Raw genomic sequence first — 25,176 nt, forward strand, 5'->3', positions numbered from 1 at the left:
TAGAACAAAGGCAGAATACAGACTCCTCATGCTTCCCAGCTGAAACAGTTTGGGTAGAGTTTGTGCATATATTATGATGACATTTTGTTTGTTTTTGTTTGTTTTGGACTTCGGCTCTGGCTGTTCGGGCACACAGCATTTTTTCTGGATTGAAGTCGAAGTTCCGAACCGAAGTCTAAGCCGCTTCGTTGGTGATTGGTCAACAGTAGGGATTTTCCAACAAAGTCACATTTTTTAATTAAAAAATACTGCACCAAACATCTTAGATGTAAAACTGTGCGACTAAAATCTCAACAAAAATGTAAAGATGAATGACAGATTTCTTAGATGAATTCGGACTATTTTGAGAAAATGTATACCGGCTACGGTATCTCAAAATGGACAAACATGGCCGCTTTTTTCTCGTTTTTCAAGCGAAGGTCTGCTTGTTTGCGACCAAACTCGTTCAGTTCGGCTAGCCGAGTTCGGCTCCAGTCGCTTCACTAACACTAAGAGGATTGGTCAAGGTGATGGAGGGCATTAGTATGGTTCACCTGAGATCAACTTCATGCTTTATCAGTCAGACCTCTCCGGTGCTAACTTCTAACACAGGTAGGATTCTACAGTCTTTCCCACTCTCACAGGTGATTTCCATGGGTATGTTTTCCTGTGCTATGATTTTCCTTGTCTTCCAGAGCTCCTTACTATAAAACAGGGCTCTCCAACCCCGCTACTGGAGAGATACCGTCCTGTAGGTTTTTACTCCAACCCTTATCTACTGCACCTGATTCTATTAATTTGCTGGTTGATCAGCTGCATCTGGTTAGTTAAAACTGGGATTGGAGTGAAAACCTACAGGAGGGTAGCACTCCAGGAACATGGTTGGAGAACACTGCTATAGAACATAAAAGGGAATACTGAAGGAAGCCTTTCTCGCACAGGAAACAGATGCCTCTCTAAGGCTCCCGCTGGAAAGAAAGACTTAGCTTCTCGTCTTCTCTCTATTGTTCAATTTCTGCTTTGCTTTATTTCAGAAGAGGTTTCCTGTTGAAAAGACATGACTCACTTAATTACGTTTATGTTGTATTTTATTCAAAACCATTATTCATTCTGCTCCTATTTTCCCCCTGTTTGCATGCTTTGCCCATCAGATAATAAAAAATCTACAGTCAGATAGTAAAATATCTGCTACTTTTATGTAAACTGTGTAAAATGTGATGAGAAGCAGTTGAAAAGGCTGATTGTTGATTGTTCAGCTGTGTTATGGTATAGGGAGCGAAACCTTGGAGATGTATATTTGAAAGGGTTGAGTGGCTGTGTTGTCCCTGTCCAGGATGTAGTGAGGATAGGGCTGTACTGGGCTGTGCTCGGCTCTGTTTCTCAGACAGTGTCTACCTCCATATAAAATACCTTCAGACAAAGTGATGGATTCCCAGCCCAAATACTGTGTCCACATCCGTCTTGCTTGGATGGAGACGGGTAAATAAAAGCCACTTAATTTCTGTGTGTAAAAACGTAAAGGGGAATCAGCTCTCTCTTTCTCTCTCTCTCTCTGTCTCTCTCGTTGTGTCTTTTTCTCTGTGTCTGGCTCTCACGCTCTGTGAGGAGAAGAGACTTGATGTACTTTTAGAGTTAGTGCTCCGCTGGTGGGTAAAGCTTCTGGTGCTATGGAGCATGCAGCGGGACAGGTAGGTGTGTGTTTGACGTGACAGGTGAGTGCCCTGGGGGCAGATGCTTTCTCATTCTGGAAAAGAAACAGAGCTGTCAGACACCTAATTGTTTCCGCAGAGCCCCTGATTGGACGGCCTCCAGCCTGACTCTTAGAAACCTGGCAGCTCAATGTTTCAACACGACGCAGATCACAGGGGTGTGTGTGTGTGTGTATGTGTGTGTGTGTGTGTGTGTATGTATATGTGTGTGTGTGTGTGTGTGTGTGTGTGTGTGTGTGTGTGTGTGTGTGTGTGTGTGTGTGTGTGTGTGTGTGTGTGTGTGTGTGTGTGTGTGTACTATGTTTGTGTGTACTGTATGTTTGTGTTTCCAGTAAAGAAGTAGGATCTTTTGCCCCATGTCTTCTGTACTGATGTCCTGCGGCAGGCAGAAGATGGTATCGTTTGTAATCTGCTGCCTGTTGGTCCTATGAAGTTTATTATGATATGTCTTGCTTGGCTTCTTTTACAGGGCGCTGTTAAGAGATACAAAAAGCAACAGGATCATTCCATGCCATTTCAGCAAGCCATGACACCCACCATCTCAGATTGTTTGGAAATCGTTTCTGTAGTTAGAAACAGATAAGATTAGCATTCCTGAAACACTATTTTGTTGAAATGTTATTTGATCTCTGATAAATTAAGCTAATTGATTGCACCCAAATTGGCCCTTTTGATTCATAGCATTCACAAAATATTCAACAAATACCCAACATCTGATTTGGACCGAACTTCTTCCTACCATTGAGTAAACATGAGGAATCCAATAATGGTCAAAAGCCACCCATGGACCCCCAAACCCCACACCAATCCCACCCCAACAACCAGTATACAGTATCAGTTCTCTATGTTTGACAAGCAAGTATTATGGAGCTGTGGCTTGGAGTTTTGCTTCTTTACCATCTGTAATGTATTCCCTGTGAATCTAGTGATTTCCCCCACGTTTAGAAGAATTAGCCATGGAAGTCGCTTGCATTATTTACCATAAATGAGTGTGAAAGTATCAAATTTTACCCACTAGATGCAGCTGTTCCTGCTACTATCCATTTGGCTGGTTTATTGAATCACAAAGTTTTTTTTGCAAGTTTGGGTAGAAAACCAGTAACTTTTGCTCATGATGAAAATAGATTGTGTGGTCAACAGTGTTGTGTTCGAGACCACCTAAAGCGAGACCGATTTAAGAGCAAGACCGGAGCAAATCGAGTCTGAGTCAAGACCAAGACCGGAGGGGGGGTGAGACCGAGTCAAGACTGAGACAGGGAGGGGGCAAAGGTTTCGAGACCGAGTCAAGACCGAGACCAGAAAAATGTGAGTCCAATTCAAGATCATGATTGTAATTTGGTCATATTACCAGCATAATAAGAGTTCAAAATGTCCAGTATTTCTGTGTTAACCTGTCTAGGATGAGGGTGCCGCTAGCGGCACACCCCCCCCACCCCCACTGAAAAGGCAGAGCCACGAAATTCAAAAAAAAATTTTTTTTTAAATATTTAACATTCACACATTAAAGTCCAATACAGCTCATGAAAGACACAGATCTTGTGAATCCAGCCAACATGTCCGATTTTTAAAATGTTTTACAGGGAAGACACAATATGTAAAGATGTAAATCTATTAGCTAAAAATACATTAGCATAATTCACCATCTTTTCTTTGTCCACCAACAACAGTAGCTATCACTAATTCGGCTAAACTAAGATATTTATAGCCCCTAACCAAGAAAAAAACTCATCAGATGACAGTCTGATAACATATTTATGGTATGGGATAGGTTTTGTTAGAAAAATGTGCATATTTCAGGTAGATGGCATAGGTTACAATTGCACCCACCGTCACAAATGGACTAGAATAACTACATAGAGCAACGTGTTTACCTACTTACTAATCATCAAACATTTCGTAAAAATACACAGCATACACTAATCGAAAGACACAGATCCTGTGAATACAGACAATATTTCAGATTTTCTAAGTGTCTTACAGCGAAAACACAATAAATCGTTATATTAGCATAGCACATGTGCAAACATTACCCCAGCATTAATTCTAGCCAAAGTGAGCGATAACGTAAACATCGCCAAAATATATTATTTTTTTCACTAACCTTCTCAGAATTCTTCAGATGACACCCCTGTAACATCACATTACAACATGCATATACAGTTTGTTCGAAAATGTGCATATTTAGCCACCAAAATCATGGTTAGACAATGGGGAAAGTAGCCCAGCTGGTGAGAAAATGTCCGTGCGCCATATTAGACAGTGATCTACTCGTATACATAAATACTCATAAACGTGACTAAAAAATATAGGGTGGACAGCGATTGATAGACAATTTAATTCTTAATACAATCGCGGAATTACATTTTTTAAATTATCCTTACTTTTCAATACAGTTTGCGCCAAGCGAAGCTACGTCAAAAAACATGGCGTCCTAAGCCACTAACATTTTTCGACAGAAACACGATTTATCATAATAAAAATGTCCTACTTTGAGCTGTTCTTCCATCAGTATCTTGGGCAAAGGATCCTTTCTTGGGTCTAATCGTCTTTTGGTGGAAAGCTGTCCTCTTGCCATGTGGAAATGCCAACTGCGTTCAACATGAACTGGAAGCGTGCCCAGCGATTCACAGCGTTTCAGAAATAAATGTCCCAAAATCGCACTAAACGGATATAAATTGCTATAAAACGCTTTAAATTAACTACCTTATGATGTTTTTAACTCCTATAACGAGTCTTAACATGACCGGAGAAAGATTACTCCCAACACTAATGCTTGGAACAGGTGCGGGTCGGTGTCCTCCACGCGCATGACGCAGCTGCAAAAGGCTTACTAGCTACAGGGTTTTTTAATTTATAGTGCCTGTGAACGCGCAATCGACCCCATTTAAATCGTCATCACGTAAAGGCATCCAGGGGAAGACGTAAGCAGTGTCCGTATACTCATAGGAATAACATTGGCTTTAAAACTGACTCCAGAACAGTGGCCAAAATTTCTGAAATCTGACTCCATGTCAGGGAAATTGCTGTAGAATGGGTTCTGTTCCACTTAGAGACAAAATTTCAACTCCTATAGAAACTATAGACTGTTTTCTATCCAATAATAATAATAATATGCATATTGTACGATCAAGAATTTTGTAGGAAGCCGTTTCAAAAATGACACGATTAGCATAAATAGTGACAACAGCGCCCCCAGCCTCAACAGGTTAATATTTCAGAAGAACATATGGATTCTTTAAACATTCAAAATAGTGAAAGAATGCATGCTAAGGGAAAATAGAGCCACTCAACAAATTTGACTAACCCAAACACAGTGGAGAACATTGGGCCTTCTACGCCTTCAGCGAAGGGCTAAGGATTCCTAAAATAATATAATTATCATTATTATTATAATCATTATTATTTTTAATGATGTTCTGATTTAATCTCTTAAATTTTTGTTGGAAAGGAAAGGGGTTACCATTGAAGAGAAATTATCCTTTCGGGACTTTCTTTGCTGGTCTCTGGGGAGATAAATCTAACTTGCCTAAGTCAGCCATTGGCTAGGCCATCAGAAGCTAGACAAAGGCCTCTGCCGTTCAACTGTATTAGAGCAACATTTTGGAGTGACAGTGGAATCATTCAATTACATTTTGACTTAATGACTGGGACTGTTTTTACAAAAACGTATGGAGATTTCTGCCTTCTTGAAGGCCAACAGCTCACTGTGCAATAGCCAGAAGTAGTTTTCCCACAGTCTAGCTAGCTAGCTTTTATTGTCGGCTAGTTTGCAGCAGCTGCAGCACGTGTTATCAAAGGGGATGTTGTTGTTAAAGTTAACCTGTCTAGGATCAGCGTGGCGCTAGCGGCACTCCCCCCCCCCCCCCCACTGAAAAACCAGTGCCGCGAAATTCAAAAAAAATATTTTTTTAAAATATTTAACTTTCACACATTAAAGTCCAATACAGCTAATGAAAGACACAGATCTTATGAATCCAGTCAACATTTCCGATTTTTAAAATGTTTTACAGGGAAGACACAATATGTAAAGATGTACATCTATTACCTAAAAAACACATTAGCATATTCCACCATCTTTTATTTGTCCACCAACACCAGTAGCCATCACCAATTCGGCTAAACTAAGATATTTATAGCCCCTAACCAACAAAAAAACTCATTAGATGACAGTCTGATAACATATTTATGGTATGGGATAGGTTTTGTTAGAAAAAAGTGCATATTTCAGGTATATGGCATAGTTTACAATTGCACCCACCATCACAAATGGACTAGAATAATTACAATGAGCAACGTGTTTACCTAACTACTAATCATCAAACATTTCGTAAAAATACACAGCATACACGAATCGAAAGACACAGATCCTGTGAATACAGACAATATTTCAGATTTTCTAAGTGTCTTACAGCGAAAACACAATAAATCGTTATATTAGCTTAGCACATAGCAATTAGCAGCCCAGCATTGATTCTAGCCAAAGTGAGCGATAAAAGTCAACATCGCCAAAAGATATTAATTTTTTCACTAACCTTCTCAGAATTCTTCCGATGACACTCCTGTAACATCACATTACAACATGCATATACAGTTTGATCGAAAATGTTTATATTTAGCCACCAAAATCATGGTTAGACAATGTGAAATGTAGACAAGCTGGTAAAGAAAACGTCCTTGCGCCACTTAGACAGTGATCTACTCTTATACATAAATACTCATAAACGTGACTAAAAAATATAGGGTGGACAGGGATTGATAGACAATTTAATTCTTAATACAATTGCGTTATTACATTTTTTAATTTATCCTTACTTTTCAATACAGTTTGCGCCAAGCGAAGCTACGTCAAAAAACATGGCATCCTAAGCCACTAAAATGTTTCGACAGAAACACGATTTATCATAATAAAAATGTCCTACCTTGAGCTGTTCTTCCATCAGTATCTTGGGCAAAGGATCCTTTCTTGGGAGAAATCGTCTTTTGGTGGAAAGCTGTCCTCTTGCCATGTGGAAATGTCAACTACGTTCGGGATGAACTGAAAAGCGTGACCAACTTTTCACATCGTTGCAAAAATAAATGTCCCAAAATCGCACTAAACGGATATAAATTGCTATAAAACGCTTTAAATTAACTACTTTGTGATGTTTGTAACTCCTATAACGAGTGAAAAGATGACCGGAGAAATATAACAGGCTAAACTAACGCTTGGAACAGGAGAGGGTCGGTGTCTTCCACGCGCGTTACGCAGCAAGAAAAGACTTGCTAGCTAAAGGTTTTTTTCATTTGTAGGGCCTGTGAACGAGCAATCGAGCCCGTTGGAATCGTCATCACGTAAAGGCATCCAGGGGAAGACGTAAGAAGTGTCCGTATAGTCATAGCAACGACAGTGCCCGTTTAAATGACTTCAGAAAAGTGGCCAACGTTTCTCAAATCTGACTCCATGTCAGGGAAATTGCTGTAGAATGGGCTCTGTTCCACTTAGAGACAAAATTTCAACTCCTATAGAAACTATAGACTGTTTTCTATCCAATAATAATAATAATATGCATATTGTACGATCAAGGATTTTGTGGGAAGCCGTTTAAAAAATTAGCCACATTAGCATAAATAGTCTAAACAGCGCCCCCATCCCCAACAGGTTAAGATACAAAATATCATAATCTGGTGAGTGGAATTGTGTTTTTTATTGCAGCTCGCTTGCTGTTGTTAGCCATCTCTTTGAAAATAACTTATGTGTGGAAAACGTTGCATTTAAAATGGAACTCACAGCATTTTAGCAACATGAAATTGTATGAAAAAATCTGTTCATATACACCCCAAGGAAGAATATGACACTTGAAAAAAAAGATTCTGACAAGCGACCACTTACAGTAGATATTTTCACATTTTCCTAAATTCTCAGAATGTTTGGGAATTACAGTGGAAGTCAGAAGTTTACATACATTTACATTTTAGTCATTTAGCAGACGGTCTTATCCAGAGCGACTTACAGTAGAGTGCATACATTTTATATACAGAGACAAGGATATCCCTACCGGCCAAACCCTCCCTAACCCCGGACGACGCTATGCCTATTGTGCGTCGCCCCACGGACCTCCCGGTTGCGGCCGGCTGCGTCAGAGCCTGGGCGCGAACCCAGCCCAGCCAGCGCGCGAACCCAGAGACTCTGGTGGCGCAGCTTGCACTGCGATGCAGTGCCCTAGACCACTGCGCCACCCGGGAGGTCATGCGCCACCCGGGAGGTCACATACACCTTAGCCAAATACATTTAAACTCAGTTCTTCACAATTCCTGACATTTAATCAGAGTAAACATTCCCTGTTTTAAGTCAGTTAGGATCACCACTTAATTTTAATAATGTGAAATGTCATAATAATAGAGAGAGAATGATTTATTTCAGATTTTAATTCTTTCATCACATTTCCAGTGGGTCAGAAGTTTACATACACTCAATTGGTATTTGGTAGCATTGCCTATAAATTGTTTAACCTGTCTAGGATCAGCGTGGCGCTAGCGGCACACCCCCCCCCCCCACTGAAAAACCAGTGCCGCGAAATTCAAAAAAAATATTTTTTTTAAATATTTAACTTTCACACATTAAAGTCCAATACAGCTAATGAAAGACACAGATCTTGTGAATCCAGTCAACATTTCCGATTTTTAAAATGTTTTACAGGGAAGACACAATATGTAAAGATGTACATCTATTACCTAAAAACACATTAGCATCATCCACCATCTTTTATTTGTCCACCAACACCAGTAGCCATCACCAATTCGGCTAAACTAAGATATTTATAGCCCCTAACCAACAAAAAAACTCATTAGATGACAGTCTGATAACATATTTATGGTATGGGATAGGTTTTGTTAGAAAAAAGTGCATATTTCAGGTAGATGGCATAGTTTACAATTGCACCCACCATCACAAATGGACTAGAATAATTACAATGAGCAACGTGTTTACCTAACTACTAATCATCAAACATTTCGTAAAAATACACAGCATACACGAATCGAAAGACACAGATCCTGTGAATACAGACAATATTTCAGATTTTCTAAGTGTCTTACAGCGAAAACACAATAAATCGTTATATTAGCTTAGCACATAGCAATTAGCAGCCCAGCATTGATTCTAGCCAAAGTGAGCGATAAAAGTCAACATCGCCAAAAGATATTAATTTTTTCACTAACCTTCTCAGAATTCTTCCGATGACACTCCTGTAACATCACATTACAACATGCATATACAGTTTGATCGAAAATGTTTATATTTAGCCACCAAAATCATGGTTAGACAATGTGAAATGTAGACAGGCTGGTCAGAAAATGTCCTTGCGCCACTTAGACAGTGATCTACTCTTATACATAAATACTCATAAACGTGACTAAAAAATATAGGGTGGACAGGGATTGATAGACAATTTAATTCTTAATACAATTGCGTTATTACATTTTTTAATTTATCCTTACTTTTCAATACAGTTTGCGCCAAGCGAAGCTACGTCAAAAAACATGGCGTCCTAAGCCACTAAAATGTTTCGACAGAAACACGATTTATCATAATAAAAATGTCCTACCTTGAGCTGTTCTTCCATCAGTATCTTGGGCAAAGGATCCTTTCTTGGGAGAAATCGTCTTTTGGTGGAAAGCTGTCCTCTTGCCATGTGGAAATGTCAACTGCGTTCGGGATGAACTGAAAAGCGTGCCCAACTTTTCACATCGTTGCAAAAATAAATGTCCCAAAATCGCACTAAACGGATATAAATTGCTATAAAACGCTTTAAATTAACTACCTTATGATGTTTTTAACTCCTATAACGAGTGAAAAGATGACCGGAGAAATATAACAGGCTAAACTAACGCTTGGAACAGGTGCGCGCCGGGGTCCTCTAGGCTCATGACGCAGCTCCCAAAGAATGACTAGCTTCAGGGTTTTTTGATTTGTAGGGCCTGTGAACGCGCAATCGACCCCGTTGGAATCGTCATCACGTAAAGGCATCCAGGGGAAGACGTAAGAAGTGTCCGTATAGTCATAGCAACGACAGTGCCCTTTTAAATGACTTCAGAAGAGTGGCCAACATTTCTCAAATCTGACTCCATGTCAGGGAAATTGCTGTAGAATGGGCTCTGTTCCACTTAGAGACAAAATTTCAACTCCTATAGAAACTATAGACTGTTTTCTATCCAATAATAATAATAATATGCATATTGTACGATCAAGGATTTTGTGGGAAGCCGTTTAAAAAATTAGCCACATTAGCATAAATAGTCTAAACAGCGCCCCCATCCCCAACAGGTTAACTTGGGTCGAACGTTTCAGGTAGACTTCCACAAGCTTCCCACAATAAGTTGGGTGAGTTTTGGCCCATTCCTCCTGACAGAGCTGGTGTAACTGAGTCAGGTTTGTAGGCCTCCATGCTCGCACACGCTTTTTCAGGTCTGACCACATATTTTATATGGAATTGAGGTCAGGGCTTTGTGATGGCCACTCCAATACCTTGACTTTGTTGTCCTTAATTCATTTTGCCACTACTTTGGAAATAGGATTGGGGTCCATGTCCATTTGGAAGACCCATTTGCGACCAAGCTTTAACTTCCTGACTGATGTCTTGATGTTGCTTCAATATATCCACATAATTTTCCTCCCTCATGATGCCATTTATTTTGTGAAGTGCACCAGTCCCTCCTGCAGCAAAACACCCCCACAACATGATGCTGCCACCCCCGTGCTTCATGGTTGGGATGGTGTTCTTCGACTTGCAAGCCTCCCCCTTTTTCCTCCAAACATAACGATGGTCATTATGGCCAAACAGTTCTATTTTTGTTTAATCAGATCAGAGGACATTTCTCCAAAAAGTACGATCTTTGTCCCCATGTGCAGTTGCAACCATAGTCTGGCTTTTTATTTGGCGGTTTTGGAGCAGTGGCTTCTTCCTTGCTGAGCGGCCTTTCAGGTTATGTCAGTATAGGACTCATTTAACTCTGGATATAGATACTTTTGTACCTGTTTCCTCCATTATCTTCACAAGGTCCTTTGCTGTTGTTCTGGGATTGATTTGTACTTTTCGCACCAAAGTACATTAATCTCTAAGAGACAGAACGCATCTCCTTCCTGAGCAGATTGACAGATGCATGGTCCCATGGTGTTTATACTTGCGTACTATTGGTTGTACAGATGAACGCGGTACCTTCAGGCATTTGGAAATGGATGAACCAGACTTGTTGAGGTCTACAGTTTTTTCTCTGAGGTCTTGGCTGATTTCTTTAGAATTTCCCATGATGTCAAGCAAAGAGGCACTGAGTTTGAAGGTAGGCCTTGAAATACATCCACAGGTACACCTCCAATTGACTCAAATGATGTAAATTAGCCTAGCAGAAGCTTCTATAGCCATGACATAATTTTCTGGAATTTTCCAAGCTGTTTAAAGGCACAGTCAACTTAGTGTATGCCGTGCATTTGGACAATTAATAGACATTGCAGCAAATAAAACCACATAAAAACATCTGTCTTGTCCAGAACTGGAGTCTACACAGACCGATGCTCTTTAGCCAATCACAGCTACAATAGGCCTTTATACAAACAAGGCTTTTGCCACACGGGCCTGCTGTCATTCACTTTGAACTGGACTGTGTGTTTACAGGCAGTTGCAGTTGTGCAACTTCAGATCATTAGAACGCATTCACAGCCACAAAATACAGCTGATTGGATTTCTGCTAACATGTAAACACCATGGGAGTCCTCTTACATTTGGGAACTGTACAGTCCTATTGATCAAACAACAATGAAAAGGTAGGCTCTCTCTCCCTCTGTTATGCACATCAACAACAACAACATCAACTAATGCTAGCCAGAGCAAAATTTGCTCAGATCTAATGAAGGAACATTAGATAAACCCTCTCCAAATCATACTTTTTTTGTATAGAAAAAATGTAATGTGATGGTCTAAGTCCACAGCAATGCTTAAAACCTGTTAAGGCTGGGGGCGCTGTTGTCACTATTTATGGTAATCGTGTAATTTTTGAAACGGCTTCCTACAAAATTCTTGATCGTACAATATGCATATTATTATTATTATTGGATAGAAAACAGTCTATAGTTTCTATAGGAGTTGAAATTTTGTCTCTAAGTGGAACAGAACCCATTCTACAGCAATTTCCCTGACATGGAGTCAGATTTCAAAAATTTTGGCCACTGTTCTGGAGTCAGTTTTAAGGCCAATGTTATTCCTATGAGTATACGGACACTGCTTACGTCTTCCCCTGGATGCCTTTACGTGATGACGATTTGAATGGGGTCGATTGCGCAATCACAGGCACTATAAATTAAAAAACCCTGTAGCTAGGAACTCTTTTCCAGCTGCGTCATGCGCGTGGAGGACACCGACCCGCACTTGTTCCAAGCATTAGTGTTGGGAGTAATCTTTCTCCGGTCATGTTAAACCGGTGTATAGCCTACACTACATCACATCACTGGCTCTTGTGTTTTACAAAAAGTGCACTCTACATGAGTGCGCTGGTATTATGGTTGCTGTCCTTTCAGAATCACGAGCCTGGCACACACTGGAGGCCTATAGGTTCGCCGCTGTGCAAACATGTCTATAATAGATATAAAGGCTGTTAAGATACTGTATTAATGTTTTAAGAAAGGAGTGTATACTTTTGTCCTGACAAAGCGCTTTTATGGGCTGACTGAATGGAAGCTGATAATTATGAGTTTTTTTACTCTGTCTGGGCCGGGAATAAATTAGGAGTCGTCAGTGTCTGAGACCTATTCAAGACCTAGTACAAATGTATCCGACACCTAGACAAGACCGAGATATTCAATATGTGGTCTCGAGACTGGACTTGAGTACTACAACACTGGCGGTGAAACCACTTCTCCATGAAAGCGATTCACTTTGTCCTTATTTTAGCAACCTAATGCTTCAACCCAGCTCTCCTTGAATAGTCCAACAAATGGCAGCTGTCTGAGGGCTAACCTTATGTTGCAATTCTCATATGAAGACATCCTCAAGCCCAAAACTTTGATGGAGAAATGGGCTAGTGACTACAGTGTTTTGGCAACCATAATAAAATAATTATAAACCATTGTATGGCAGTCATATGTTATTCATTACAATTATTAAAAAACATGTCTATTTCTAGCATGATTAGTGACATTTAATATTAAACCCAACCCAAACCAATACCATTACCATTGCAAAACACTATACAGTCTATGTTTAGGACTTTACCATTGAAGACCATTAAAGACCATAACATAACACTGAAACCATTAGAACTGCTGTAGGCGTACGGTTTGCTTGTTCACCAGGAATGGTATAACCTTTTCTCAATAGGGGGTGCTGTTTTCACTTTGTAAAAATTTTGTTCCCAAATTAAACTGCCTCGTACTCAATTCTTGCTCGTACAATATGCATATTATTATCACTATTGGATAGAAAACACTCTCTAGTTTCTAAAACCGTTTGAATTATATCTGTGAGTAAAACAGAACTCATTTGGCACAAACTTCCTGACCAGGAAGTGGAAAGTCTGAAAACGATGCTCTCTTGTAGGTCCTGCCTATAAATGGGCATGATACGTATTAGTATACATGCACGTCATACAACTTCCCCTAGATGTCAAGAGGCAGTGAGAGAAGAAATGAGGTGTTTATCTTGGTCTGAGGTGGAATAAATCCTCTTGGAATGACGTGTCACCCATTTCCTGTTTTCTGGAAAGTGCGAGGATGGACCTGGAATTGCCTTCTGAAAAGCTGTCGTTATAGAAGACTACTATCTCCGGCTTTGATTTTATTTGATACATGTGACAATATCATCGTAAAGTATGTTTTCTCAATATAGTTTTATTAGATTATTGAAATATATTCGGGACGTTAGGCGTGTTGCGTTGTGTGCCTTTGTTCAGGAAGGAGAGCTTCGCGCCACTTGGCTAGTGCGCTTGCTAATTCAAGAGGGAAAAAGGACGTTCTAAATCCAAACAACGATTGTTCTTGACAAAGGACCTCTTGTACAACATTCTGATGGAAGCTCATCAAAAGTAGGACCCATTTTATGATGCTATTTCATATATCTGTCGAACTGTGTACTATTAGTTTTGCGCCCAGGTTTTGGGCACTCGCTCGCCATAACGTAAGCCTTATGTCGTAATGAAGTTATTTTTAGAATTCTAACACTGCGATTGCATTAAGAACTAGTGTATCTATCATTTCCTACACAACATGTATTTTTTAGTAATGTTATGAATAGTTATTTGGTCAGAATATGTGAGAGTCAGTAAAATATTCGGACGTTCTGGGAAAAAGATGCTACCTTAGCACAATGTGTAACCACTGATTTCAGCTCTAAATATGCACATTTTCGAACAAAACATAGATTTATTTTATAACATGTTATAAGACTGTCATCTGATGAAGTTGTTTGTTGGTTAGTTTGGTTGGTTCTTGGTTAGTCAGGTTGGCTTTGTGCATGCTACCTGTGCTGTGAAAAATGTCTGTCCTTTTTTGTATTTGGTGGTGAGCTAACATAAATATACGTGGTGTTTTCGCTGTAAAACATTTTAGAAATCGGACATGTTGGCTGGATTCACAAGATGTTTATCTTTCAAATGCTGTATTGGACTTGTTAATGTGTGAAAGTTAAATATTTAAAAAATATATATTTTGAATTTCGCGCCCTGCACTTGAGCTGGCTGTTGTCATAAGTGTACCGACGTCGGGCTTGCAGCCAGAAGAAGTTAACCTGTTGGGGATGGGGGCGCTGTTTAGACTATTTATGCTAATTTGGCTAATTTTTTAAACGGCTTCCCACAAAATCCTTGATCGTACAATATGCATATTATTATTATTATTGGATAGAAAACAGTCTATAGTTTCTATAGGAGTTGAAATTTTGTCTCTAAGTGGAACAGAGCCCATTCTACAGCAATTTCCCTGACATGGAGTCAGATTTGAGAAATGTTGGCCACTTTTCTGAAGTCAGTTAAAAGGGCACTGTCGTTGCTATGACTATACGGACACTTCTTACGTCTTCCCCTGGATGCCTTTACGTGATGACGATTCCAACGGGGTCGATTGCGCGTTCACAGGCCCTACAAATGAAAAAACCCTGAAGCTAGCAAGTCTTTTCTTGCTGCGTAACGCGCGTGGAAGACACCGACCCTCTCCTGTTCCAAGCGTTAGTTTAGCCTGTTATATTTCTCCGGTCATCTTTTCACTCGTTATAGGAGTTACAAACATCATAAAGTAGTTAATTTAAAGCGTTTTATAGCAATTTATATCCGTTTAGTGCGATTTTGGGACATTTATTTTTGCAACGATGTGAAAAGTTGGGCACGCTTTTCAGTTCATCCCGAACGCAGTTGACATTTCCACATGGCAAGAGGACAGCTTTCCACCAAAAGACGATTTCTCCCAAGAAAGGATCCTTTGCCCAAGATACTGATGGAAGAACAGCTCAAGGTAGGACATTTTTATTATGATAAATCGTGTTTCTGTCGAAACATTTTAGTGGCTTAGGACGCCATGTTTTTTGACGTAGCTTCGCTTGGCGCAAACTGTATTGAAAAGTAAGGATAAATTAAAAAATGTAATAACGCAATTGTATTAAGAATTAAATTGTCTATCAATCCCTGTCCACCCTATATTTTTTAGTCACGTTTATGAGTATTTATGTATAAGAGTAGATCACTGTCTAAGTGGCGCAAGGACATTTTCTGACCAGCTGAGCTACATTTCACATTGTCTAACCATGATTTTGGTGGCTAAATATAAACATTTTCGATCAAACTGTATATGGATTGTGTAATATGATGTTACAGGAGTGTCATCTGAAGAATTCTGAGAAGGTTAGTGAAAAAATTAATATATTTTTGGCGATGTTGACGTTATCGCTCACTTTGGCTAGAATCAATGCTGGGCTGCTATGTGCTATGTGCTATGCTAATATAACGATTTATTGTGTTTTCGCTGTAAGACACTTAGAAAATCTGAAATATTGTCTGTATTCACAGGATCTGTGTCTTTCGATTCGTGTATGCTGTGTATTTTTACGAAATGTTTGATGATTAGTAAGTAGGTAAACACGTTGCTCTAAGTAGTTTTTCTATTCCATTTGTGACGGTGGGTGCAATTGTAACCTATGCCATCTACCTGAAATATGCACTTTTTTCTAACAAAACCTATCCCATACCATAAATATGTTATCAGACTGTCATCTGATGAGTTTTTTTGTTGGTTAGGGGCTATAAATATCTTAGTTTAGCCGAATTGGTGATGGCTACTGGTGTTGGTGGACAAATAAAAGATGGTGGATTATGCTAATGTGTTTTTAGGTAATAGATGTACATCTTTACATATTGTGTCTTCCCTGTAAAACATTTTAAAAATCGGACATGTTGACTGGATTCACAAGATCTGTGTCTTTCATTAGCTGTATTGGACTTTAATGTGTGAAAGTTAAATATTTTAAAAAAATATTTTTTTTGAATTTCGCGGCACTGGTTTTTCAGCGGGGGGGGGGGGGGGGTGTGCCGCTAGCGGCACGCTGATCCTAGACAGGTTAACTTCTTATGGCTGCAGGGGCAGTATTGAGTAGCTTGGATGAAAGGTGCACAGAGTTGCCTAGAGTAAACGGCCTGCTCCTCAGTCATAGTTGCTAATATAAGCATATTATTATTAGTATTGGATAGAAAACACTCTGAAGTTTCTAAAACTGTTTGAATTATGTCTGTGAGTATAACAGAACTCATATGGCAGGCACAAACCTGAGAAAAAATCCAAACAGGAAGAGGAAATTCTGAGGCTGGTCGATTTTCAACCAAGATCCTATTGAAATCACAGCAAGATATGGATGAGTTTGGACTATCTATGGCTTCCACTAGATGTCAACAGTCTGTAGAACCTTATGTGATGGCTCTACTGTGAAGGGGGGCCAAATGAGAGGGGAATTAGTCACGTCTGCCATGACCTGACCATTCTTTGACCATTCACGTTCACATGAGAAGGAGCTCTGTTCCATCGCTTATCTGAAGTCAATGTAATTCTCCGGTTGTAATGTTATTCAAGATTTATGTTAAAGTGGCTAGAGATTTGAGTCAGTATGTTGGCAGCAGCCACTCAATGTTAGTGATGGCTGTTTAACAGTCTGATGGCCTTGAGATAGAAGCTGTTTTTCAGTCTCTCGGTCCCTGCTTTGATGCACTTGTACTGACTTCTGGATGACAGCGGGGAGAACAGGCAGTGGCTCGGGTGCTTGTTGTCCTTGATGATCTTTTTGGTCTTCCTGCGACATCGGGTGGTGTAGGTTTCCTGGATGGCAAGTAGTTTGCCCCCGGTGATGCGTTGTGCAGACCTCACTACCCTCTGGAGAGCCTTACGGTTGTGGGCGGAGCAGTTGCCTACCAGGCGGTGATACAGCCCGACAGGATGCTCTCGATTGTGCATCTGTGAAAGTTTGTGAGTGTTTTTGGTGACAAGAACAATTTGAATTCTGAAGTTGAAGAGGCGCTGTTGCGCCTTCTTCACAACGCTGTCTGTGTGGGTGGACCATTTCAGTTTGTCCATGATGTGTACGCCGAGGAACTTAACTTTCCACCTTCTCCAATACTGTCCCTTCGATGTGGATAGGGGGGTGCTCCCTCTGCTGTTTCCTGAAGTCCACGATCATCTCCTTTATTTTATTGACGTTGAGTCTGAGGTTATTTTCCTGACACCACACTCCGAGGGCCCTCACCTCCTCCCTGTTGGGCATCTCGTCGTTGTTGGTAATCAAGCCTACCACTGTAGTGTCGTCTGCAAACTTGATGATTGAGTTGGAGGCGTGCATGGCCACTCAGTCATGGGTGAACAGGGAGGACAGGAGAGGGCTGAAAACGCACCCTTGTGGGGCCCCAGTGTTGAGGATCAGCGGGGTGGAGAAGTTGTTTCCTACCCTCACCACCTGGGGGCGGACCGTCAAAGTCCAGGACCCAGTTGCACAGGGCGGGGTCGAGACCCAGGGTGACGAGTTTGGAGGTTACTATGGTGTTAAATGCTGAGCTGTAATCGATGAACAACATTCTTACATATATTCCTCTTGTCCAGATGGGTTAGGGCAGTGTGATTGCGATTGCATCGTCTGTGGACCTATTGGGTCGGTAAGCAAATTGGAGTGGGTCTAGAGTGTCAAGTAGGGTGGAGGTGATATGATCCTTGACTAGTCTCTCAAAGCACTTCATGATGACAGAAGTGAGTGCTATGGGGCGATAGTCGTTTAGCTCAGTTACCTTAGCTTTCTTGGGAACAGGAACAATGGTGTCCCTCTTGAAGCATGTGGGAACAGCAGACTGGGATAGGGATTGATTGAATATGTCCGTAAACACACCAGCCAGCTGGTCTGCGCATGCTCTGAGGATGCGGCTAGGGATGTCGTTTAGGCCGGCAGCCTTGCGAGGGTTAAATCGTTGAAATGTTTTACTCACGTTGGCTGCGTTGAAGGAGAGCCCGCAAGTTTTGGTAGCGGGCCGTGTCAGTGGCACTGTATTGTCCTCAAAGCGAGCAAAGAAGTTGTATAGTTTGTCTGGGAACAAGGCATCGTTGTCTGCGTTGGTGCTGGTTTTCTTTTTGTAATCTGTGATTGACTGTAGACCCTGCCACTTACGTCTCGTGTCTGATCCGTTGAATTGCAACTCTACTTTTTCTCTATACTGACGCTTAGCTTGTTTGATTGCCTTTGTGGAAGGAAAAGCTACACTGTTAGTATTCGGCCATGTTTCCGGTCGCCTTGCCATGTTAAAAACAGTGGTTTGCGCTTTCAGTTTTGCGCGACTGCTGCCACCAGTCCATGGTTTCTGGTTGGGGAAGGTTTTATTAGTCACTGTGGGTACAACATCACCAATGCACTTGCTCACCGAATCAGCGTATACATCAATGTTGTTGTCTGAGGCTATCCGGAACATATCCCAGTCCACGTGATCTAAGCAATCTTGAAGTGTGGAATCAGATTGGTCGGACCAGCGTTGAACAGACCTGAGCATGGGCGTTTCCTGTTTTAGTTTCTGTCTATAGGCTGGGAGCAAGAAAATGGAGTCGTGGTCAGATTTGCCGAAAGGAGTGCGAGGGAGGGCTTTGTATGCGTCGCGGATGTTAGAGTAGCAATGATACAGAATTTTGCCAGCCAGGGTCGCGCATTCGATATGCTTATAAAATTTACGGAGCCTTATTTTCAGATTAGCCTTGTTAAAATCCCCAGCTACAATAAATGCAGCCTCAGGATATGTGGTTTCCAGTTTACATAGTCCAATGAAGTTCTTTCAGGGCTGACGAGGTGTCTGCTTGGGGGGAATATACACGGCTGTGATTATAATCAAAGAGAATTCTCTTGGTAGATAATGCGGTCGGCATTTGATTGTAAGGAATTCTAGGTCAGGTGAACAAAAGGACTTGAGTTCCTGTATGTTGTTATGATCACACCACGACTCGTTAAACATAAGGCATACATCCCCGCCCTTCTTCTTACCAAAGAGATGTTTGTTTCTGTCGACGTGATGCATGAAGAAATCGGGTGGCTGTACCAACTCTGACAACGTATCCTGAGTGAGCCATGTTTCCGTGAAACAGAGAATTTTACAATCTCTGATGTCTCTCTGGAAGGCAACCCTTGCTCATATTTCGTCTACCTTGTTGTCAAGAGACTGGACATTGGCGAGTAGCATACTTGTGAGCGATGTGCCCATCTATGGAGCCTGACCAGAAGACCGCTCCGTCTGCCCCTTCTGCGATGCCGTTGTTTGGGTCGACCTACTGGGATCCGATTCATTGTCCTGGGTGGTGGTCCAAATTGAGGATCCGCTTCGGAACAGTTGTATTCCTGGTCGTAATGTTGGTAAATTGACCTTGCTCCAATAGTTCTTCCCGGCTGTATGAAATAAGAAGATTTCCTGGTGTAACAGTGCAAGAAATAATACATAACAAAACAAAATACTGCATAGTTTCCTAAGAACGCAAAGCGAGGTGACCATCTCTGTTGGCGCTGTCATGATATTTCCTACAATATGAGCAGACTAAGGGCGATTTAACCTGTCTAGGATCAGCGTGGCGCTAGCGGCACACCCCCCCCCCCCCCACTGAAAAACCAGTGCCGCGAAATTCAAAAAAAATATTTTTTTAAAATATTTAACTTTCACACATTAAAGTCCAATACAGCTAATGAAAGACACAGATCTTGTGAATCCAGTCAACATTTCCGATTTTTAAAATGTTTTACAGGGAAGACACAATATGTAAAGATGTACATCTATTACCTAAAAACACATTAGCATAATCCACCATCTTTTATTTGTCCACCAACACCAGTAGCCATCACCAATTTGGCTAAACTAAGATATTTATAGCCCCTAACCAACAAAAAAACTCATCAGATGACAGTCTGATAACATATTTATGGTATGGGATAGGTTTTGTTAGAAAAAAGTGCATATTTCAGGTAGATATCATAGTTTACAATTGCACCCACCGTCACAAATGGAATAGAAAAACTACTTAGAGCAACGTGTTTACCTACTTACTAATCATCAAACATTTCGTAAAAATACACAGCATACACGAATCGAAAGACACAGATCCTGTGAATACAGACAATATTTCAGATTTTCTAAGTGTCTTACAGCGAAAACACAATAAATCGTTATATTAGCTTAGCACATAGCAATTAGCAGCCCAGCATTGATTCTAGCCAAAGTGAGCGATAAAAGTCAACATCGCCAAAAGATATTAATTTTTTCACTAACCTTCTCAGAATTCTTCCGATGACACTCCTGTAACATCATATTACACATTCCATATAGAGTTTGATCGCAAATGTTTATATTTAGCCACCAAAATCATGGTTAGACAATGTGAAATGTAGACAAGCTGGTAAAGAAAAAGTCCTTGCGCCACTTAGACAGTGATCTACTCTTATACATAAATACTCATAAACGTGACTAAAAAATATAGGGTGGACAGGGATTGATAGACAATTTAATTCTTAATACAATTGCGTTATTACATTTTTTAATTTATCCTTACTTTTCAATACAGTTTGCGCCTAGCGAAGCTACGTCATAAAACATGGCGTCCTAAGCCACTAAAATGTTTCGACAGAAACACGATTTATCATAATAAAAATGTCCTACCTTGAGCTGTTCTTCCATCAGTATCTTGGGCAAAGGATCCTTTCTTGGGAGAAATCGTCTTTTGGTGGAAAGCTGTCCTCTTGCCATGTGGAAATGTCAACTGCGTTCGGGATGAACTGAAAAGCGTGCCCAACTTTTCACATCGTTGCAAAAATAAATGTCCCAAAATCGCACTAAACGGATATAAATTGCTATAAAACGCTTTAAATTAACTACCTTATGATGTTTTTAACTCCTATAACGAGTGAAAAGATGACCGGAGAAATATAACAGGCTAAACTAACGCTTGGAACAGGAGCGGGTCGGTGACCAGCACGCGCGTTACGCACCAAGGAAAGAATGACTAGCTTCAGGGTTTTTTCATTTGTAGGGCCTGTGAACGCGCAATCGACCCCATTGGAATCGTCATCACGTAAAGGCATCCAGGGGAAGACGTAAGAAGTGTCCGTATAGTCATAGCAACATCAGTGCCGTTTTAACTGACTTCAGAAGAGTGGCCAACATTTCTGAAATCTGAATCCATGTCAGGGAAATTGCTGTAGAATGGGCTCTGTTCCACTTAGAGACAAAACTTCAACTCCTATAGAAACTATAGACTGTTTTCTATCCAATAATAATAATAATAATATGCATATTGTACGATCAAGGATTTTGTGGGAAGCCGTTTCAAAAATTAGCCAAATTAGCATAAATAGTCTAAACAGCGCCCCCATCCCCAACAGGTTAACTATATATTTGACAATCATTCCGTACAATGGAAATAAAGTATTTCTTCATTTAACACAGAGAATCAATTTACCCTACACACTTGTCTCTATCAGCTGGTGGCCATCCTGTCTGGTGAATGTGCACAGAGTGTAACCATCTTCGTCTTCATCGGATGAGGAGTAGGAAGGATCGGACCAAAATGCAGCGTTGTAAGTGTCCATGATAATTTATTATATCAGAACACGAAAAATACAAAATAACAAAGTGAATGAAAGAAATGAAAATCAAAACAGTTCTGAATGGTGAAAACACAGACACAGAAAACTACCACCCACAAACAAAAGTGGGAAAACAGGGTACCTAAGTATGGTTCTCAATCAGAGACAACAATTGACAGCTGCCTCTGATTGGGAACCATACCAGGCCTAAACATAGAAATACAACACCTAGATATACAACATAGAATACCCACCCACATCACACCCTGACCAAACAAAAAATAGAAACATACAAAGCAATCTACGGTCAGGGCATGACACAGAGGGTCCACATGGTGGAGATTTGCATGTTTATTTCACTTGTTGAGGATGCGCTGGAGTGAGCAGACAAAAGCTTACTGTGAGCACTAAAAACCTTGCCGTCCGTCTTCAAAGCAGCTGTGTATGTCCCAGCATGTATCATATTATCTCTGGGCATTTCTCTAGAATATAAATTTTGTTAGCATTATCTCTGTTTGGGCAATTGAACATTGTTATTCAAATTGTTCACCCAGTATTCCCCTGGGGTGTGAATATAGAGCATATACTGTACATGTTGAGAACAACAGTAGTTCTTTAAAGTCAGGGGCATTGTTCTCATTTACTTAAAGATTTCAATTTTTTTCCCTCGTGTTCCCAGCACAGCTGTTCTCAGAATTCAATACAAACTCTTACCAAATAGATTTGTCTTTCTCCAGGCTCCATCATTTTAGCAGCTATTAGGACTGCAGTGTATAAAGGCTGTTTGATTCAGCCGGCTGACAGACAATTGGAATTCAGGAGTTGCAGTACTGTAGCATGCTGATAACAAAGGTTTGAATTGCCATTATCCTCCATGAGTGAGACATTATACAGTCTGTCATTGTCACGTGATGGGACTGAAATCTCACCTCACACAATAGTGAGTCATGTAGAGGAGAATACAGAATAGAGTTACAATCAGTCTGCCTGCCTACCGAGACTCTTTGCTCCAGCCAAACACTATACATGTCATGCCTGCTCAAAGGCGCCAGGCTCCCCAGCATTACGCACTCCTGCCACCAACAATACACACACCTGCCTTTCCCTGTCACACGCATCAGCGTATTATTGGACTCACCTGGACTCAATCACCTGTACACCTGTACATTACACGTATATTTATGTTAGCTCACCACCAAATACAAAAAAGGACAGACATTTTTCACAGCACAGGTAGCATGCACAAAGCCAACCTAACTAACCAAGAACCAACCAAACTAACCAACAAACCACTTCATCAGATGACAGTCTTATAACATGTTATTCAATAAATCTATGTTTTGTTCGAAAATTGTGCATATTTCAGGTATAAATCATAGTTTACATTGCAGCTACAATCAGAAATTGCACCGAAAGCAGCCAGAATAATTACAGACACCAACGTCAAATACCTAAATACTCATCATAAAACATTTCTGAAAAATACATAGTGTACAGCAAATGAAAGACAAGCCTCTTGTGAATCCAGCCAATATTTCCGATTTATTAAGTGTTTTACAGCGAAAACACAATATAGCGTTATATTAGCTTATCACAATAGCCAGAAAGACATGCCATTCCCCAGTAGCAAAAGTTAGCGATCGTAACAAACCAGCAAAGATATATAATTTTTGACTAACCTTGATAAGCTTCATCAGATGACAGTCCTATAACATCAGGTTATACATACACTTATGTTTTGTTCGAAAATGTGCATATTTAGAGCTGAAATCAGTGGTTATTTGTGCTAACGTAGCATCTTTTTCCCACAACGTCCGGATATTTTTCTGACACTTTTTCTGACACACATATTCTGACCAAATAACTATTCATAAACATAACTAAAAAATACATGTTGTATAGGAAATGATAGATACACTAGTTCTTAATGCAATCGCCGTGTTAGAATTCTAAAAATAACTTCATTCCGATATGCAGTTTACGTTATGGCGAGAGAGTACCCAAAACCTGGCCGCAAACGACTAGTTCACATGTACGACAGATATATGAAATAGCATTATAAAATGGGTCCTACTTTTGCTGATGTTCCATCAGAATGTTGTACAAGCGGTTCTTTGTCGGGAACAATCGTTGTTTGGATTTAGAACGGCCTTTTTCCCTCTCGATTTAGCAAGCACACTTGCCACGTGGCGCGAATCTCTCCATCGTCAACAAACTCAGAGAACGGAACACGGCAAAACTCCCGAAAAAATTTAAATAATCTGATTAAACTATATTGAAAAAACATACTTTACGATGATATTGTCACATGTATCAAATAAAATCAAAGCCGGAGATATTAGTCGTCTATAACGACAGCTGTACAGAAGGCAAATCCAGGTCCCTTGACGCGCTCTCCAGAAAACAGGAAACTGGTGACACGTCATACAAAGAGCATTTATTCGAGCCCAGATCAAGTTACACACTCAATTTCTTCTCTCATTGCTTGTCGACATCTAGTGGAAGACGTATGAAGTGCATCTAAACGAATAAATATCAAGGACTTTAATAGGCAGGCCCTGAAAGAGAGCATCGATTTCAGATTTTCCACTTCCTGTCAGGAAGTTTGCTGCATAAGGAGTTCTGTTTTACTTACAGATATAATTCAAACGGTTTTCGAAACTAGACAGTGTTTTCTATCCAATAGTAATAATAATATGCATATTGTACGAGCAAGAATTGAGTACGAGGCAGTTTAATTTGGGAACGTAAATATTACAAAGTCCCAACAGCACCCCCTATTGAGAAAAGGTTTTAACAGGTGAATAGACAGTTGATATTTGCACTGAGGTGTGTAGGCTACCACTGTATGTTGACAATATTTGAGAATTCATGGGCAGGGCAGTGAATTTGAATACTTCCAAAGTATACAGCAAATAAGGGCATTATTGTCACCATAAAAGGTTTTAAGGCTAGTTCACGCGTGCACAGTTTCAGGAGGGGTCTAATCTATAACAGAAAACATGCATGTGGTGCACGAAGTTTACGAATCTCAATATTTTGTACATGCGTAGTTTTTTTCAGAAATGTCGCACACAGATATTTATTGTGAAATGAACGCAACGGTTATAAATGAGGCCTCTGGATATTTCATTATTGAACTGAGATAGATGATTGCATTCTCAGATTTTATACAATAATGGATAAAAAACGAATTAGTCTCTACTAGTGTAAATTTATGAATGAATATCATAAATCCCAACAACCACTGCGTTTGTCGGCAACATATACTCAGTGATGCCTTCATGTAACATGTTTAAATCTGAAACTTAACCATTCAGACAGAAAAACCCGGAGAGTGTAAGACTGGACTTGACTGTGCAAACCTGTAGACACTCAGTACTGACTGCTCTGCTCTTGTC

Source organism: Salvelinus fontinalis, chromosome 12, assembly GCF_029448725.1.
Source record: "Salvelinus fontinalis isolate EN_2023a chromosome 12, ASM2944872v1, whole genome shotgun sequence".
Taxonomy (NCBI): Eukaryota; Metazoa; Chordata; class Actinopteri; order Salmoniformes; family Salmonidae; genus Salvelinus; species Salvelinus fontinalis.